The sequence below is a fragment of the Tyto alba genome, unplaced genomic scaffold (assembly GCF_018691265.1).
Source record: "Tyto alba isolate M040663 unplaced genomic scaffold, T.alba_DEE_v4.0 Super-Scaffold_41, whole genome shotgun sequence".
Classification (NCBI taxonomy): Eukaryota; Metazoa; Chordata; class Aves; order Strigiformes; family Tytonidae; genus Tyto; species Tyto alba.
The window spans coordinates 854,904-870,933 of NW_024881317.1; the positions used below are offsets into that span (position 1 = coordinate 854,904).

Sequence of the window (16,030 nt, forward strand, 5' to 3'; positions counted from 1 at the left end):
TTTTGACTTTTTAAAATTGGATTACCTTTGAGCCTCAGCGCAGCCGGGCTATTTTGACAGCTGTATTTTTACAGCTTTTTCTCAGGCGCGGGGTGGTACCAGCCTGTGCTCCCCGGCTGTCCCCGGGCCAGCCCTCTGCTCCAGTGCTGCTCGCGCGGCTCTCTGAGAGCCCCGGTGCTGGCTGGGGGGACGTGCTGCTTCCCCCCCTCGCCCCCCAGCCCGGCTCAGCCATGGGGCTGCCCCCTGCCCGGGGCTGTGCCGAGGGGCCAGCGCCCGTCGTCCCACCCAGCTCCGCTCCCACGCCCCGAGCCAGCCTGCTGCCGCCTCTCCCCCCGGTGCTGGGCTGGGCAGAGCCACAGTCAATCAACTTTCGTCTTCTAGAATGGGGAAAGCGCCTTAGTTCTTTGGATCTGGGCGAGCGGGGCTGTGGGAAACACACCGAACCCGCCCCCTTCCACCCCAAAAGCAGAACGCGCAGGGGGCGCCGGGCACCCCGGGAAACGAGGCGGGGGATTCCTCAGGGTGTTCCGACCTTCCCCGCGCCCTGGTTACTTCTGCGTGTGGGGCCGAGCGCGGTTACCTGGCATTTCTAGACAAAAATCCCGTAGCGGATGGTAAGACGCTGGGAACAAGGTGAATTTTATAATTACAGTTTTGTTATAACTATTATATGCAAAATCAATTTCTTATTACTTGTAACTTCTCTTGCTGTTTTCTCGTGTGCCCCAGGCTGCCTCTTTATACTTAGAACGGTCCCAAGTTTTGTTTCTTTAGGTTTAATGATAGTAAAAACCAAAAGGCCCCTCATCCTTGCTAACCCCTCACCCCTGAATCTCCTGGGGGGGCCCCGGGTTGGTCCGAAGGCTCCGGCTGGGCTTGGGCAGTTTGAGGTGGCACCGACCGGGCGGGAAGGCCGCGCTCTGCGTCCCCCCACGCCGGGGAGCACCCCGACGTCTGCACCCCCACTACCTGCAGGCCAAAATGGGGTTGGTAAGACGAAAGAAACAAACATTTGGGGGGATTTTTTGTACTGCTTGAAGATGGTAAAATGGCGAAATACCAGCCCGGATGGCCCCGTGGTCTCAAGCAGGACGCTTCCTTCTTGTGTTTTTCTGTTCTATTCCTTGAGAGATTGATGCAGTTTTGTGGCTTATTTCCCCATCAGCCAAGGAAGCGGGAAGTACAGAGTTCAGGAGGAGACACGTGTGTGTCTGCCCTGGAAGGTGATTTTGTCTGGTCGGGTTGGTGCCTCCTTGGCGGGAGCAGCGCTGCTGCTGCTGCCCCCCCAGCACCCAGCGAGCCTGGGCACCGGGCAAACGCTGCCAGTCCCCTCTGCCAGGGGAAGGGCACGAGGAGACTCAGGCAGCAAACTGCACGCAGGAGCTGGAGGCTTGTTTTGCCTCTGTATTTTGGGAAAATACTTGGCTTAAGTATAGCCCATATAGAAACACAGTTTGATCTTAGTGGGTATCCTTTTAAGGAATCTCATTTCAGTCACTAAGCACTTCACCCTTCATTATTTAGTGATCCAATGTTTAAAGAATTTTATTTCTAAGGGGAATTGTTCTGTCAAACAAATTCCACTTCGGTTAAAAAAAAAATAAAAAAAAAAAAGCCTGTGTTCTTTTGGGAAACTGCCAATGTTTTTAGAGCAACGTTCCCTGCTTTTTTTTTGTGTTGTTTGTAGGTGGCTTCCTTACCGCTGTTTTTGGAGCCATCCCCCCTCTCCCACACGCGGCTCCCGCTGCTTCCTCCACCCCACCACTCAGTCCCGCGCCACCTTCGCCTTCCCATTTCTCCTTCAGGCCTGTGGTTCGGCCTCGCTGCCTTCCTCCTCCTCCTCCTCCTCCTCCTCCTCCTCCTCCCCGGCGCAGCCCCTCCTGTCCCGCTCCGCTCCGCGCTTCCAGCGCCTCTTCAGCCGGGAGCCGCCGCTCTCCAGGGCTCAGGACATTCCATTCACAGCGAAGGCAGCACCTACCCCCAGCCTGAGCTGGAAAAGAAATGTCTCCATCAGCCAGCTGAAGACGCGAGACAACAGGTAAAGGCATCTTCACTTTTCAGGAATCCCTGGAGCTCCTTGTCCTCAACTTCACGTGGGATTTGTTCTGTACAGCATCCTGGGAAGCAGCGAGTCCCGCTGCTGTAATCCTGTTCTAAAGTGCTGCAGCAACGCTGAACCGGGGTAACTGCTTGGGCTGCAAGTTGGCTATTCCTCAAGCAAATGTCCCCAAAGGCAAAGTAGCCAGAAACACGGGCCTCGCTTCGTTTTTACCTGCTGCTGAAGATTACAAACCCACAAGTTATCAGTCCTGTGTTTCGTGGGCCACTCTGTATATTTTTAACAAGTGCAGTTTGCCGACCAGCTGAAATCCAACACATATTTCACCTCTTGCGAGGAAGGCGGAGGCCTGGAGTGGTAAAACTCTCGTTGCCTTTAAGTTCACAGAAAAGCACGTGCTGAACAGAACGCAATAAGTGCATGTTTTTCTAATAAAGGTCTATCAAACACTAGCCCACTTTTAAAAAACATGAATTTAAGATATTAATGACTGATCTGCTGATTCACGTGACTATACCTAATATATTCAACAGACAGGTTCTGTCTGGCACCACTATCGGTGCTTATGACTAGAAATAAGAATGACTAACCTAGCTTGATTTTGTTTTTTTCAAATGTAATTTTGAAATCCCGATGCTGTTTCTGCTGAGCCAATACCTGTTTCCATGGAAATAGCAGCACACAAAACGTTGACATATTTCAGAGCGAGCGAGCTACTTCAACATCTGCTTCCCTGCAACCACCAGCTAGACTTTCAAATAAAACTGGCTCTCACATTTGGTGGAACTGGTTTACAAGAAAAATCAAACAAAACATCTTTACATGACGGCCCAGCCCAGATCTTTTCAAACAATATATCCCGACAGCTCAAGCGGCACACAGCTCCTTGAATTCCTGGTTTAAGGCTGGCGTTGTAACTAACCCTTCGTCTACCTGGCAATGCATTTAAGGAATGGTCTGAAAAAAAGCAGCTAATAGGACCAACAAACCTTTCTGTATCTCTTGGTCCCGTTTTTGGTACCCGTTTCGAAGGGCCTCCCACCCCCTGACACCGGTGCGCCGCGGAGCGCGCGGCACGGTCACTGCCGGGAGAAGCTGTCAGCGCGGGGGAGCCGGCGAGGAAGAGAGAACTCGGGCGAGATTTACTCGCCAGCAACCGCTGCAGCCCGCCGGGCACACTGCCCTGCCTGAAGCCATGCTCACTGAACTTTACACAATTCTTTAAATTGGAAGAAAAAAAGGAAAAAAAAAAAAAAAAAAAAAAAAAAAAAGGCATCAGCTGGTAAGAGCGGTAGAGCGTGCTTTATTTTGACTGTACTGGAAAACCAACATTATTTCAGTGATTCCTTTTTTTTCCTGAATGATTTCTGATTAGTTCATTCTTTTCCCTACACTTACTTTTTCAGCCCATAGAGAGTAACAGCTCCACCCTCACGTAACCCTGCAAACACACCAAACTGGGTGCAGTGGATTTGCTGGAAAGCGGGCTGCCTACTGACTCGAGATGAAAGGGAAGGAGAAAAAGCACCGCTCAGAGGCACCACCAAAAAAAAATCCACGTGCCCGCTTACGGTTTTCCCCGCTCTGCATCCGAGCAGCCTGTGTTCACTTGTGAGACACCGCTGGCCAACAGCTTCGTTCCTTCTTACAGACATCCTGTATTTGGAAAAGTGGAAATAATTTTCCCGAGGTTGAAGAGAACAGACCCGAGGTCTGCCTCCACCTCTCCGTCCCCCCGCCCTCGGCTCGTCCCAGGCTCTTCAACCGCCACAGAAACCTTCGGGATCGCAATTCCACGAGCTTTTAAAGAAGAAAAGCTGGGAAATCTTACCTGGCAAACGGTGGAGAAATGGGTGGTTTATGAAAACATTAAGCAGCACACGATACAACGTTTTGGGCCCAATTTAAGTTTAAGAACCGTGGCTGTTGGCATTAATAATTACAACCGAAAGGTCACAGAGTTCTTGCTCTGTAGACTGGGCATTCTTACCTCTTCCTGGCATGTTGTCTAGATACAGAGCTCTGTGTGCAAGGGTGAGAGAGATGGTTCCCAAGTGTGCAGAATTTCATCTGCTAATAATCTTCATACAAAAACTCAGGAAATTGGACAAGAGAACATTAACTCGGGCCGTGTCTAACGCATTTTTTCAAATGTTAAACACACTCCCACATAGAGCTGTGATTAAGTCCACAGGAAGGACACTTGCATCAAGAATCTCACTTTCTGAGTATCTAAAAAAAAATTACTTTAAAAACATAAGGAACATCGTAACATCATAATTTTTCCTTTTGCATTTATACTTTTGTAAGTAACTGCCGCAACATCTGAATCCCTGTCGGGGCTAGCAGTGACCGCACACATAGTTTGAATTATCCAAATCATTTTGCAACGCATTATACCATCGCAGAAGTTCGATGAAGGGCTAACCCAAAGACTCGATTCTCCGCCACATTCCCTACACTTCATTTTTCAATCTGCTAATCAGAATCATACTGGAAGTCGTAGTAACTGGGAACCCAGTTATTTGGAGAACAGAAAGCAGACGCACACCCGCAGTTCGCGGCGCTAAGCTCGTCTCTGGCACAAAGGCTTTGTTTGATTCACCCCCCTCAACTCCGGGCACTTAGCAGGGAGAATGTGCGAAGCGTCCGATTGTCCTGGGTTTCTCATTACGGTTTACGGGGAGGAACAGGCTCCTCCAAACAGAGATTCAGCTCTCCTGGTGTCGCTGGGGCGGGGGGCTCCTGACTGGGGCTCATTCCGTTCCCTGCCCCCAAACCGCGCCGGAGCTTGGGGGGCGGGGGGCTACGAAAAAGTGAAGAGCTGCCCAGGGTAGCCGGTGCGAAGGCAGCCGCCCGCCCCCCGCCAGGAGCAGGACACAAAGCCCAGGTTCTGGCACCCGGGCAGTTACAAAGCTAACACAGACGGCGGCAGCAGGGCTACTGGAAGAATTGCTCTGAACGTATTCTGAATTGCTTGCACCCATTTTAAACAGGGTGATCTCCACCAATGTTTTAATTAAAGAGCAACAACGCTTCACAGCTTCGAAGCACAGCACAGATACAACCTAATTACCGTGTAACGACTGCGCGAGGAGGTTTAGGAAAACACTGAATTCCTCCAACACCAGGAGTCGATACCATATCAAAGACAAAGAAAATTCTTGCAGTTGTCCCATTTCCTAAAGATTTCAAATGCAAAATTACAAGAGAACAAAACACCTATACACTTTGCATAAATAACCAAACTTTAAAAACCCTAATTATAAAGGCTATACTTTGAAAGCACTCACAAGTCCGTGTAAATGAATACTGTGATGCCAAAAACATTTTGCCCAAGGTTAAACCGAGAAAATACATATTCCCAAGCCATTTTTGATCAGCAAGTGATTGCAGTACTTTGTTTTTATGCCCAGCCCTGAAGAGAAATCTGACTTGAAGAGACATTAGCATACAAATGGAGTATGAACTTTCAAAGCTTATGCAACTCTTACTCCATTACAGACAGCTCAAATCAATTGCGTTGTTAAAAATCTGAAAATAAATCTTTGTTCCAGTTTAAAATATGAGTACTCCCTTATACCTCAGAGACACACATGAAATTTGAAGCTGGTAAAAATTCAGCTTGTTGAGGAGGGGAAAAAAAAAAAAAAAAAAAACAACCACCAGAACTCACTTAATGTTCTCTCTGCCACGGTTATTTCCCTCCCTCCCTCCCCTCCTCCTCACTTCAATGTTCCTTTCTCTCTCTCTCTCTCTCTCCCCCCAAAAAAGGGATGGAGAGAAGGAGACTCAGTTTTCCTCTTTAAGATGACTTGATTCAGTCTTCAAACCTACTAAGTGTGAAGTTAGAGGGGTGCCCATCCTGCTTAGCGGGAAAAACCTCAGCATAGCCATGACAACATAAATTCCAAGTACCTCTGTAAGGAATGGAAGGAAAACAATTAACAGTGAGCTGAAGACTTTGCTGCCAAGACTGAAGGATGATTTCAACACGTATGAGAAATGCAGGCACCTACAATGAACAGGCAAAGAAATAACTCCATTTACCCTAGTTAGTCCCAACTCTCCAGTTTTGTAGGTTTTCAGCAAACAGGCTTTGCCAAAGCTTTCCCCAAGTGACAGGGATCCCACAAAAGCTAGGACTTGCGGATGAACCTATTTTAATTTAACTATTAGGAAAACCAAACTGATGGGTAGTAGCTTACCAAAAGGTAAAACGCAGTTCTATATGAAACAAATTAAAAATAACCCCATTTTTCAGAATTTTAATAGCTGCAAAGAACATTCTGCTTAAAATACTTTGAAGGCTAAAGTGACAAGATGAAAACAGATACTAAATAACTCCTGGTGTATGTATTTTATTGAATGTTATCGTTTTACATTTTCACACAGACAAAATCATAAACAGTGAAAAACCCAAAGCCTGCAGAACAAAAGATCTCTTGTAAGCAAGTATTTTGCAATAGAACATTAAATGTTTTTGGTGAATCACAGCATGACTTGCCTGGAAAATACACAAGGTTGACAGACTTTACACACGCCGTCACGCACTTCTGCTTCAGTTTAACATCGATCCATGCAGCAGACCCTCTGCATAAACAATTTTTGAAAACTCAATTATAAAATGCTACATTAAATCTCCCTCCCAAGTCAGTGTACGAGCTGCCAAAGGCCAAACCAGTACTAAGAGAGGAAGAGGAGCCAGGTCTTATCTGTGGCTTTATGGTACCTCCACTCGCTGGGCACTTCTCCGCGCACACAACCAGCTCCTGCTCACTTCACACCCCCGGGGGTTTGCCTGGACAAACACCCGCCTGGTGTGTGCGGGTGCTGCGGGGAGAACTCGCCTCCGCTCCACAAGGTCACTCCCAAAGATCTAACAGCCACTAAAGAATTTACATACTTGTACACGCCCCGACAAAACATGAACAAAAGGGATTTCTTCAACCTCCACATGCGACAAGAAAAGCCCAAATTTCATTTGAACTCCTTCCTGTCGTTTTATTACCCTGCTGTGGTTTAACCCCAGCCGGCAACTAGGCACCACGCAGCCCCTCGCTCGCTCCTCCCAGCCCCCGTGGGACGGGGAGCAGAACCGGAAAAAAAAAAAAAAGAGTAAAACTCATGGGTTGAGATAAGAACAGTTTAATCATTCAAATAAAAATAAAATACAATAATAGCAATGAAAACGAAGATAACGAAAAGTGAGAAATAAAAGCCAGGAGGAGACAAGTGATGCCCAGTGCAGTTGCTCACCAGCCGCTGACCGATGCCCCAGCAGCGATCCGCCCCTCCTGGCCAGCCCCCCAGCTGATCTACTGGCCATGACGAGCTGTGGTATGGCACAGCCCTTTGGCTAGCCGGGGTCAGCTCTCCGGGCCGTGCTCCCCCCCAGCCTTCACGCTGGCAGGGCATGAGAAGCTGAAAAATCCTTGACGTAGTATAAACACTACTTAGCACCAACTGAAAACATCAGCGCGTTATCAACATTATTCTCATACTAAATCCAAAACACAGCACTGTACCAGCTACTTGGAAGAAAATTAACTCTGTCCCAGCTGCAACCAGGACGTACCCTAAATCTGTGTTTTTCAGGTGGCAACAATAAAATTGTTAGTACACAGAGCCCACTGTTAAGCTTGCTCAAAACACCTGTGTATTATCAACACTGGTGGCACATCCTCAAAACAGTGAATCAACAAAACTGATCAGCAGCTGTCAAAATGTTCTTGCATGTTGCCAAGGCAAAGAAATGTATATAATGGAGTGCACAAAAGGTTTTCTTCTATGTAAACGTATTTAATATCATTATTTTGTTTGCATATTGGAGAAAAATTGGATCAAAAAATGCTATTTTACTTGAAGCGAGGTTTCTGAGGTCCCGAGTTCTTAACAGAACCCATTATCTCACTGTTCAACACCAGCCTCTAAAGAAATTCTGTATCTGACAGCTTTCTACTTTATCCATATTACAGAGAATTTCAGCATACCATAAATCCAGCTGGCAACTGCAATCCTTATTCCAGGACATATACGGAACTTTAAGTAACCCGTGACCCAAGTATGTAACTTTAACTTAAAGTACTTTAGCTTAGTTTTTGGGGGGAGAACGACCAGAATATTTAACAGGATCAAAAATCTTGCTGCAATAAACTAGCAAATGTGAGATTGGGTGCTTTATATCACTGTGGAGAAACAGCACCGCGTTCTGCCGTACCTAGAGCTTTCCAGCTGATTCCAGGACTAAGGAGACCGTGTTTCTCTAACACAGCACTGTTTTAAATAAAATAGAAAAAACAAGAAGCAAACCAACTGGGGGCATGTATACCTATTTACGAGAATGCAGTGGAATTTTCAAGCCAGACAGAAACAGAATAATGATATTTATGCAAGAACCTCGTGCCACTATAGACACCATAATATGGTAATTCCTCAACCTGTACCAAACTCTCCCCGTGTAGCCCCAACAGGATTGCTAGTACAGACACTCTGTAGTTTAACTTCCTAAATCTGAACTTGACCACTCGTGGATGTGTCTTCCTCTCCCCAGAGGACTGTTTCATGGCAATCGTCAACGATGCACTGTGCTAGATCAAATATACAGAGAGGTTCATTTAAATTTGTGCTCGCCTTTGTTTCTGCGGGGGGGATACGGTACCATATGAATTCCCATTCCTGTCAGCTGAAGTGTCAGCAGCGAGAACAGCAAGTCTATAGCTGCTCCTGGACAGACAGATTGGATCACAGACGTCTAGGCATGAAGGAGCAAGCATAGCCTGCTAGCTGCTTCTCATTTAAGTCAAGTGCATGGTTCTGTTTACCTATTAAACAAAATTTATTCCCTTCAGATAGGCAAAAGAAACAACAAATACTGGAAATAGGTAATTTTAAAAATATAAACCCAAACAAGAATTGTTTTGTTTATACAACTCTCTCTCAGTCATGTCACAGTTGTTTTCGCTTTGGCAAAATAAACTAGATTGAGCCGCTGCGCTCAGAATACCAAGTGGGATCTGGAAGAAGGATGCTGAAATACTAGAGAGAACTTAAAGGAAGACCCCTACCCGGCCAAATTGTCCTGGGAATTAAACCCTTTCCCCTTGAAAAAGCAAAGCCCACCAGGCAAGATTTAGGATTTCAGCTTATGAAACAGAATTCTGAGGGATGCACGTGGGTCCTGACACATGGAACTCCAGCAGAGCGTGGCTTTTGAACCTTGCTGAGAGGCGCTAGATGCAACAGCTGGAAGTGAAACTCAAATCTGAAATGAAATACAACCCCTAACTGCAGATATTGGAAACAGCTTACCAAGAGAAACTGGTGGACTCACCGATGCTTAATCTCTACAACAAACTGGGAAGTCACTCTAAAGCACATCATTTCAAACAAGCATCTAAACACAAAGCTAAGGAACTTGGAAGAAAAAAACAAAAAATAGAGAGGAAATCACAAAACATGAAGAATGGCCTTTCAAATGAGCACTCAGAGTACACCATTCCAAGAATGTGCAACATTCTGGCAACTATACATTTTTTTCCCTTCAGTTTCTCTGTACAGTGAAGAAAACACGCACCTAGAATATCTCAGTCTGACAGAGTGCCTGAAATCCAGTCAGGGGAAAAACCCACTGCTGCCAATACACCAGCCTTTTCTTTGAACCAAATACACATTCAGAGCTGCTAACGCTTCGTGTGCACGCAGGCAGACCCGGCACTACTCAGCGTTTTTACATTTTACACGCACGCAGAGCAAACGCTCTTTCCATGGTATACATTATAATGTGGGGAACAGGTTGCAGCAGGTGGACCTTTGAACTTTTGCCTTCACAGCAACATCAATTAGCAGTATGATCTTACATATTCCCACCTGACATGTGGCAAAGCTCACAATCCTGCTGGCCCAACACCCTCTCCCTGGCACGGCTCAGAACCAGGCAACTCGGGGACAGCACAAGACCACTGTGAGAGACATACTTCATATTCTGTAAAGCAGAAAAGTAGAGTTCTCCTTCCCATAAAGATTAGTTTGAACCCTGAGTCATATGCTTTAATCTCTCTTCTAAATGTTTGGGTTTTTTTTTTTTTGGCTTTCATTATAAATGCACTAGGCCATTTTGGTATTCATACAAATATCTGCTTGCTTTGAATCTTGCTGAATGATTTCCTCTGGCAGCCAGTTTCTTTCTAATTACATGGTTTGAAAAAGTATTTCCACCTACCATTTTTCAAAACCCCCACTTTCTAAGTACCAGTGAATGTCCTTTTGGGTTTATACTATGAGACATCACAAAGTTATCTTGCCATACTAGTTCCTCTTAATGGACTGACAAACAATCTTAATTAAGTTTTAACATGTCTAAGCTAACCTTTTTCATAGCTGATCATACAAAAAATATTCAAGTGCTGTGGTTAATGAGTGTGTTTAGAAATACTTTAATGCTCTGAAGGAATAAGGCTACCTGTTCTGAATGAGGACCACACTGCTTCCACTGCCTTTTTATTACCTCTTTTCTTAAGAAATCATGGTAAAATTAGCTTTATATTGTCTTTCGCTAAAGAATACTACAGTCCTGTGATAGAATTCTAAAACAAATCCTGGTTTCACAGCAGCAGATGTGGTTCAGTTTAACAAGCCAATAAATATTTTAAGTGACTAGAGAGCTGGGACTCTTATAATATAATCCAGGTTTAAAGCTAAGAAGGGAGTCAACAGGTACTACAAGAAGAAAACATCGAATACCTGTGTGGGTTTCTGCCTACAGCTAAATTAGAGAACGTGGATACAAGCGACTTTTGTAAAAGCATTCCATTTTGAGCAATACCTCGAGAAGTTATCCTAATGTCGTAACATGTGTTCGCCTGAGAACTGAAGATTGCCGTTTAAAAAGCTTGGTGGATAAAAGTGATCACCGGCAGAAAGAAAAAGGAGACACACACAAGTTCAGTGGGAGACAAATTAAAACTCTTAGCTTCGCTACATCCTCTTACGCTTTGCTGCATGAGGCGGTCAAGCTGCTTTATCAAGACACTCGAGCAGTAAAGAATGCGGTGTCCTCAACTTTTCACACCGAAAGTAGCTGCCTAACGGGGGGGGGGGGGGGGGGAAGAGAAAGTGGAAATAAAACTTCACGCTAGCCTCCACAGGCGTCTTAGAAGAGCAGCTCGGACCGCAAAACTAGCACTGCCCTCTGTGCTTTGGAGAAGGTGAAGCGACGTAACCAAGGGCCCGAGAACGGCCCAGGTCAGGGGAGCGGGCAGCACCGGAGCCCCGCCACGGCCGAGGGGAAGGCGGCTGGGCTGCCCGCGGGGAAGCGCCGGGGCCGGCCGGACCGGCGACCGACCTGGGGAAGCGCAGGAAAAAAACGCTACTCCCGCCCGCAACCGCGCCGCTCCGCCGGGAAACCCTCCCGAGCGGCCGCTGCGGCTTCCCCGAGCGGCGCCCGCCTCCTCCTCCGGAGCTGGGGCGGGTTGGACAACCGGCCCCCCCCCCCCTCACCCACCCCGGGCCCTGCGGCTCCGCTCCGCGAAGAGCTGCCGCGACGCGGCCCGGCAGCGACCGCCGCCGCCCCTCACCCTCAGGGCGGCCGCCCCCCCCCCCGTCCCGCCCTTCCCTTCCCCTCACAGCTCGCCCCTCGCCTCACCTCGGGCACAAGCGCCAAGCGAGCCGGGCGGCCGCCGCCTCCTCGGCCTGAGGCACCGCCGGGCGCCCGAGCCGCAGCCTCCCGCCCGCCGCGGCGGCTCCCGGCCCGGGGAAGAGGCGGCCGAGGCCTCTCCCTCCCGGCAACCCCCCGCCCGCCGCGCCAGGCCGCGGCTTCCCTCCTTCCCGGCCTGCCCCGGCGCCGCCGTCCCCGGGCCCCCCTCCCCCGGCCGGGCTGCGCCTGCGCGGCGGCCCCTCTCCCCATCCGGGTCCCTCCGTGCGGTGTAGCAGGTCGGTAGGCGGGAAATGGCGACTGGCTGCTGAGCGGCTGCGGAGCGCGGAGCCCCGGCGGCGGTGTAAACACAGCGGCGCCCGGCGCGGCCCGGCCGCCGGGGGAACCCGGACACCGGGGGCCCGGCTCCCCGGCACCCCGCACCCGCAAGGTAACCGAGGCGGCGGCTCAGCCCGCGCCGGGGTCCCAGCCCGGGATCAGGTGGGGAAGGCGAGGGGGTGGCCGCTCACGGAGTGACCGGCGGGAGCCTCCCCTCAGGGCCTGCCCCGCGTCCCCGCGCCCCGAGACACCCCGTCCCTTCCCTCCCTTCGCTCCCCGCTCACCTCCCCTGGCCGGCGGCGGAGGCCAGCCCAGCCCCGGCCGCGCAGCCACCCCACCCCCCCCACCCCTCCGCGCCAGCCCCCCCCGGAGGAAGCGGGGGGCGCGGCTGTCACCCCCGCGGGGACACCCCCCGCCCGCCCCTCTAGGCCGAGGCCTGCGGTGAGCCGCCCGCCGCCCCCCCCGCCCCGTCCCGGGCCGGCGGAGGGGCCGGAGCCCTGCGGGCGGCATCCCGGCTGCGGGCCGTGCCCGGCGCTGGCTCCCGCGGGGCGAGCGCGCAGGACGCGCCTGTTGCTGGATGTTGTTACCGCCGGGGCGGCAGCGCTGGACGGTGCCTGTCAGCGGCGGCGGGGGGGGGCTGCCGGGGCCCCGGGCGGCCGAAGGCTGCTGCGAAGGGTGTCAGCGCGGCTGGGCAGAGGGGAAGGAACGGCAACTTTGTCTGCTGTCACTTTTGGGGGGGGGGGGGGGGGGGGGGCGGGGGGGTGTACCGGCCGGTAACGGGCAGGACCACCGCCATCTCAACCCGTTAGCGGCATTCCCTGTCAATACGGGGAACGCAGCGTGAGGTGTTAGCGTGTTGCATACCACGTTGATGATCTGCTCGCTTTTGTGCTATGAAAGAGTACCGTACAAGCCTGTTACTCAATTTTATGGCACTTAGGAGCACAGGAGAGGAGGACAGGTCTCATTTGCGACTGTTTTGGTGAGCTCTAGCCTAGATCTGCCCAGGATGTATCTCTCTCTGCGTTGATGACTTGCGCTTGCTCTGATCCCAAGCCTATTGTTTCTGGTAGGGCTTTTTCATAGTCTTCCAGGTGCTTATGGTGCACTTTTAAAAGTAATTTTGAGATTGTAATTATTGGCTTTGCCTTTCTTGATAAGTTTCCACTGTTACAATACAGTAGTCCGCAAAGAGGATCTCTAAGTATAACTATTACTCTGTTGCCTTGGGCAAATCACAGCCTCTTTTGCCATTTCTCCATCAGTAAAATGGAGATAATAATACCTCGGAGAGTTGTTACAAGAAGTAGTTAATGTTTGTAGAGGGCTTAAAAGACCTAAGTGTTATTAATTAAGCCCCATGACACATTAAGGTAGGAGTTAGTGAACCAGGTTTACACATGGATGAACTGAGGCAGGAAGAGATTATGATTTAGCTGGAGTAACATATTGGATCTGTGACAATAGCAGAAAACAAGTTGTAACTACTTCACGCTGTAGGCACAAGCGAACAGTTCTACATAACAGATATGTTTCCAAGATTATTTGCCCATCCCTCACCCCCCGCTTCCAATTTCAGGCTTTTCTACTTCAGGAGTTTTTGCCTGTGTGACTTGCAGTTGACTGGATAGCTCCAAGGACACTTGTGGCTTGCCCACTTAAAAGTGTTTCAGCAGTTTTCATAACAAGATATATGTTCTAGGATGCAAGCCAAGTCCAGACTTAAATTCCATAAAACATTCTCCACTTTTCCCCTGAAAACATTGTGTGGAACTTAGTTAAGACTTGATCCTGTTCCAGTCAGTGGAGTATGCACTAAAGCTGACATTCCTGTTTCATCTGAGAGAGTTCTTTCATTAAAGAAAAAAGTCTCTTGTCAGTCTGTCCCAAAGATTTAATGGTACAATTAGATAATTTTTCTAAAGATGTAAACATTCCATATATGCTGGAGCTGTACATGCATTTTCATAATTTAAAGGTAATTTTCCATCTTCAGACTTCCACAAGCATTGCTAACTTCCTTCAACTGTGTTGATTCCCCAGCACACTGATGTGATGCTATTGCAGGCTGAATAGCATTAAGCAGCTAGTTACAAAAAAGGGAGTCTACTGAATTCAAAAGGAAACTTAGTCTTCATCTTAGAAAGTTTTCCATACCGTATTGCCTTTTATTTTCTTTGATTGCTTGTAAGGTTGCTGAGGTTGACACCAAGAAAAACAGTGTTTGCAGGAGACTTTAAGAATCACATTTTCTCTCTGACACTTTTCAATGCAAATATTTCATTCCCATAGAAGAAACTTTTTCATAAATGTAAGTGAAATAATAACTTGGAGTACTTGCACATGGTTGTAAGAACCAATACTGAAAGTCAAACTGAACTGTTTAGGCAAGAGCTCGCAAGAAAAGCTTGAGCAGGGGGGTTGGACAAGATGACCTCCAGAGTTCTCTTGCAACCTCAACCGTTCTGTGAGTATGTAAAAGCAGGATGTATCAAGTAGGACTGGAATTTGGCAGAAATTTTAAGTTAACGTGCATTTCTAGACATAGGTATACTCTGACAGGAGCTTGAGACTTCTTGCCCTTTTGAAGAAGTAACTGGAAGTTCCAGAACATCATCATGATAATTTCAGGATTACCGCTGAAGTCAGTGCAATTGTATAACTCTAAAATAGCTTTTTCCAGTTTATGGGTTTGCAGCTTTTCCCTGTTCAAACCCTGTACAGATTCTTCCCTACCCATGTGTTTTCAGCCTGGTCTCCCTAGGGGAGCCAGTTCCTACATATCATATTTTTTGGACTTTGATAATGTCAGCATTGGACTATTAGGATTATCCCAGGTTTAAAGGCCGTTGTCATCGGCCCCCCACACTCCCCCCGTGACTCCATCCTTATTCTGTACTTTCTCAGGAGCGTTCCTCTCAGACAAGTGCCTTTCTCATTCATTACTGTGAGTAGATCAGATATGACAGTTCTTACTCTTATTAGCCCAGAAAGTAAAGGACTAAGTCTGAATGAAATTCTTTCATTTGCTGGCATCTTACATTACCACTAAAGTGTTGGCACCAATCTCTTGTAAATTTTAAATGGAAGATTGTTTTTCATCTATTGTATATGAAAAGTTCATTTGATATTTAGGCATCCCAGTTAGGTCTTCAAAAAATGCAAATATGCACCGTAAGTGCATAGTTGATTAATCAAATTCATAATGGATTACAATTTTTAGGGGCAGACTATTTAACATGAATCATGCTGCTCTGATCCTGAAAGGGAACAGTAAGCTCTCTACAAGCTTGTTTAAAAAGAGTAGCTGTCTCGGGCAGGGATTTTGACAGCATCAGGCCCTATAGAGTACTTGAAACATAGGTTCATTTGCTGAAGCGTGGTGTTAGTTGTAGTGCAGTGTATCTTCTGATTGCTTGGAGGAGAAACTCCCATACACTGAGATACTCACTTGAAAGCCAGTGTAACATGCTGTTTACGTATTGAGTTGCCTAGATGGCCATTATTTAATATTTTAGAAAAATAAATATTTTACATTCACAGGTGAAGACATTTTCAATAGCACTTGAAAAATTAAGTGTGAAATCATCCACATCTGAAGCAATCAGTTTCAGGGGTTGGATAGTAGCTTCCCAGTTGGCAGTCTTAACTTTTTCTAAATAGATTACTTCCCAATCAGATCAGTTTCAGTAATTACTTTGATTAAGGTACTCTTAACTATGGAAAATAAGAAGTTCTTTCATTATACCTCATGATCCAAGGAACACACTTGACAGGACCATCTAGTATAAGAAAATAATGAGTTGAGTATCAGCCTGAAGTGTATTTTCACCTTTGCCAACACTGTTGGATGTGCGATCTGACATACGTCCTTTGTTGCCTCAGTTTCCCTATCTGATGGGTTAGTATTTATGGTAATACCGAGATCTGCGGACAAGCCAAAGGGAAGGAAATGTGCAGCCACTGGTGGACGGGATTAACTCAGCAGCCACATTGATCCC

At 47.9% G+C, this 16,030-nt stretch overlaps 1 protein-coding gene and 1 long non-coding RNA gene across 3 annotated transcripts in view; one reads left to right on the forward strand and one right to left on the reverse strand.

Moving 5' to 3' along the window:
* Window positions 1–6,404: 6,404 nt before the first annotated feature.
* LOC122154552 lies at window positions 6,405–11,798 on the reverse strand. The gene is made up of 2 exons (XR_006166561.1): window positions 11,703–11,798; window positions 6,405–11,142 (listed from the first exon to the last, which is right to left on the reverse strand). It is a non-coding gene; the product is annotated as an uncharacterized LOC122154552 (long non-coding RNA).
* A 173-nt stretch (window positions 11,799–11,971) lies between these two features.
* Window positions 11,972–16,030, forward strand: part of CTDSPL2 (CTD small phosphatase like 2) — a 45,969-nt gene continuing 41,910 nt past the window's right edge. The window contains exon 1 of one of the 2 annotated variants that reach the window (XM_042803792.1): window positions 11,972–12,141. The gene's annotated coding sequence lies outside the window, so the exon portion shown is untranslated. The remainder of the gene's footprint in view (window positions 12,142–16,030) is intronic. The other variant, XM_042803791.1, reaches the window with a different exon arrangement.